The sequence below is a fragment of the Mixophyes fleayi genome, unplaced genomic scaffold (assembly GCF_038048845.1).
Source record: "Mixophyes fleayi isolate aMixFle1 unplaced genomic scaffold, aMixFle1.hap1 Scaffold_229, whole genome shotgun sequence".
In the NCBI taxonomy this organism is placed as follows: domain Eukaryota; kingdom Metazoa; phylum Chordata; class Amphibia; order Anura; family Limnodynastidae; genus Mixophyes; species Mixophyes fleayi.
In genome coordinates this window covers 47,501-50,000 of record NW_027446445.1, presented here as the reverse complement: position 1 = coordinate 50,000, position 2,500 = coordinate 47,501, and the positions used below count along the sequence as shown (strand labels likewise).

The window sequence follows — 2,500 nt, the reverse complement described above, 5'->3', positions numbered from 1 at the left end:
CAGAGCCGGGGCTGGTTAGTACTTGGATGCGAGACCACCTGGGAATACCAGGTGCTGTAGGCCCTTTTTTTTTTCTCTCTTGTTCCGACTTCCTTCAATGCTGGTTTTGAGATGTATAAGAGATGTAGGTCAATAGGAAACCAATACCTGCAGCCACACCACCCTGAACAAGCCCAATCTCGTCTGATCTTGAAAGCTAAGCAGGTCCGGGCCTGGTTAGTACTTTTTTTTTTCTATCTTGTTCTGGCTTCCTTCAATGCTGGTTTTAAAATGTATAAGTGATGTAGGTCATTAGAAAACCAATACCTACAGCCACACCACCCTGGACAAGCCCAACCTCGTCTGATCTTGGAAGCTAAGCAGGGCCGGGCCTGGTTAGTACTTGGTTGGGAGACCACCTGGGAATACCAGGTGCTGTAGGCCTTTTTTTTTTTCTCTCTTGTTCCGGCTTCCTTCAATGCTTGTTTTTAGATGAATAAGAGATGTAGGTCAATAAGAAAACGATACCTACAGCCACACCACCCTGAACAAGCCCAATCTCGTCTGATCTTGGAAGCTAAGCAGGGCTGGGCCTGGTTAGTACTTGGATGAGAGACCACCTGGAAATACCAGATGCTGTAGGCTTTTTTTTTTCTCTCTTGTTCCGGCCTCCTTCAATGCTGGTTTTGAGATGTATAAGAGATGTAGGTCAATAGGAAACCAATACCTACAGCCACACCACCCTGAACAAGCCCAATCTCGTCTGATCTTGAAAGCTAAGCAGGTCCGGGCCTGGTTAGTACTTTTTTTTTTCTCTCTTGTTCTGGCTTCCTTCAATGCTGGTTTTAAAATGTATAAGTGATGTAGGTTATTAGAAAACCAATACCTACAGCCACACCACCCTGAACAAGCCCAATCTCGTCTGATCTTGAAAGCTAAGGAGGTCCGGGCCTGGTTAGTACTTTTTTTTTTCTCTCTTGTTCTGGCTTCCTTCAATGCTGGTTTTAAAATGTATAAGTGATGTAGGTTATTAGAAAACCAATACCTACAGCCACACCACCCTGAACAAGCCCAATCTCGTCTGATCTTGGAAGCTAAGCAGAGCCAGGCCTGGTTAGTACTTAGATGGGAGACCACCTGGGAATACCAGGTGCTGTAGGCCTTTTTTTCTTCTCTCTTGTTCCGGCTTCCTTCAATGCTGGTTTTTAGATGTATAAGAGATGTAGGTCAATTGAAAAACAATACCTACAGCCGCACCACCCTGAACAAGCCCAATCTCGTCTGATCTTTGAAGCTAAGCAGGGACGGGCCTGGTTAGTACTTGGATGGGAGACCACCTGGGAATACCAGGTGCTGTAGGCCTTTTTTTTTTCTCTCTTGTTCCGGCTTCCTTCAATGCTGGTTTTTAGAGGTATAAGAGATGTAGGTCAATAAGAAAACCATACCTACTGCCACACCACCCTGAACAAGCCCAATCTCATCTGATCTTGGAAGTTAAGCAGGGCTGGGCCTGGTTAGTACTTGGATGGGAGACCCCCTGGAAATACCAGGTGCTGTAGGCATATTTTTTCTCTCTTGTTCCGGCCTCCTTCAATGCTGGTTTTGAGATGTATAAGAGATGTAGGTCAATAGGAAACCAATACCTACAGCCACATCACCCTGAACAAGCCCAATCTCATCTGATCTTGGAAGCTAAGCAGAGCCGGGCCTGGTTAGTACTTGGATGGGAGACCACCTGGGAATACCAGGTGCTGTAGGCTTTCTTTTCTTCTCTCTTGTTCGGCTTCCTTCAATGCTGGTTTTTAGATGTATAAGAGATGTAGGTCAAAACGAAAACAATACCTACAGCCGCACCACCCTGAACAAGCCCAATCTTGTCTGATCTTGGAAGCTAAGCAGGGACGAGCCTGGTTAGTACTTGGATGGGAGACCACCTGGGAATACCAGGTGCTGTAGGCCTTTTTTTTTTCTCTCTTGTTCCGGCTTCCTTCAATGCTGGTTTTTAGATGTATAAGAGATGTAGGTCAATAGGAAACCAGTACCTACATCCACACCACCCTGAACAAGCCCAATCTCATCTGATCTTGGAAGCTAAGCAGAGCCGGGGCTGGTTAGTACTTGGATGCGAGACCACCTGGGAATACCAGGTGCTGTAGGCCCTTTTTTTTTTCTCTCTTGTTCCGGCTTCCTTCAATGCTTTTTTTAGATGTATAAGAGATGTAGGTCAATAAGAAAACAATACCTACAGCCACACCACCCTGAACAAGCCCAATCTCGTCTGATCTTGGAAGCTAAGCAGGGCTGGGCCTGGTTAGTACTTGGATGGGAGACCACCTGGAAATACCAGGTGCTGTAGGCTTTTTTTTTTCTCTCTTGTTCCGGCCTCCTTCAATGCTGGTTTTGAGATCTATAAGAGATGTAGGTCAATAGGAAACCAATACCTACAGCCACACCACCCTGAACAAGTCCAATCTCGTCTTATCTTGGAAGCTAAGCAGGGCTGGGCCTTGTTAGTACTTGG

General features: G+C 46.0%; 4 non-coding genes and 7 pseudogenes across 4 annotated transcripts; all 11 read left to right on the top strand.

The window, feature by feature from the left end:
- Positions 1-63, top strand: part of LOC142122672 (5S ribosomal RNA) — a 119-nt pseudogene extending 56 nt beyond the window's left edge.
- Positions 64-304: 241 nt separating this feature from the next.
- On the top strand, positions 305-423 carry LOC142122287 (5S ribosomal RNA). The gene has a single exon (XR_012684183.1). It is a non-coding gene; the product is annotated as a 5S ribosomal RNA (ribosomal RNA).
- An 82-nt stretch (positions 424-505) lies between these two features.
- On the top strand, positions 506-624 carry LOC142122516 (5S ribosomal RNA; annotated as a pseudogene).
- Positions 625-1,022: 398 nt separating this feature from the next.
- LOC142122419 (5S ribosomal RNA) lies at positions 1,023-1,141 on the top strand (annotated as a pseudogene).
- An 81-nt stretch (positions 1,142-1,222) lies between these two features.
- On the top strand, positions 1,223-1,341 carry LOC142122378 (5S ribosomal RNA; annotated as a pseudogene).
- An 81-nt stretch (positions 1,342-1,422) lies between these two features.
- LOC142122262 (5S ribosomal RNA) lies at positions 1,423-1,541 on the top strand. Its single transcript, XR_012684160.1, has one exon. It is a non-coding gene; the product is annotated as a 5S ribosomal RNA (ribosomal RNA).
- A 79-nt stretch (positions 1,542-1,620) lies between these two features.
- Positions 1,621-1,739, top strand: LOC142122304 (5S ribosomal RNA). The gene has a single exon (XR_012684198.1). It is a non-coding gene; the product is annotated as a 5S ribosomal RNA (ribosomal RNA).
- An 80-nt stretch (positions 1,740-1,819) lies between these two features.
- On the top strand, positions 1,820-1,938 carry LOC142122498 (5S ribosomal RNA; annotated as a pseudogene).
- An 81-nt stretch (positions 1,939-2,019) lies between these two features.
- LOC142122659 (5S ribosomal RNA) lies at positions 2,020-2,138 on the top strand (annotated as a pseudogene).
- Positions 2,139-2,219: 81 nt separating this feature from the next.
- LOC142122188 (5S ribosomal RNA) lies at positions 2,220-2,338 on the top strand. Its single transcript, XR_012684092.1, has one exon. It is a non-coding gene; the product is annotated as a 5S ribosomal RNA (ribosomal RNA).
- Positions 2,339-2,418: 80 nt separating this feature from the next.
- Positions 2,419-2,500, top strand: part of LOC142122652 (5S ribosomal RNA) — a 119-nt pseudogene continuing 37 nt past the window's right edge.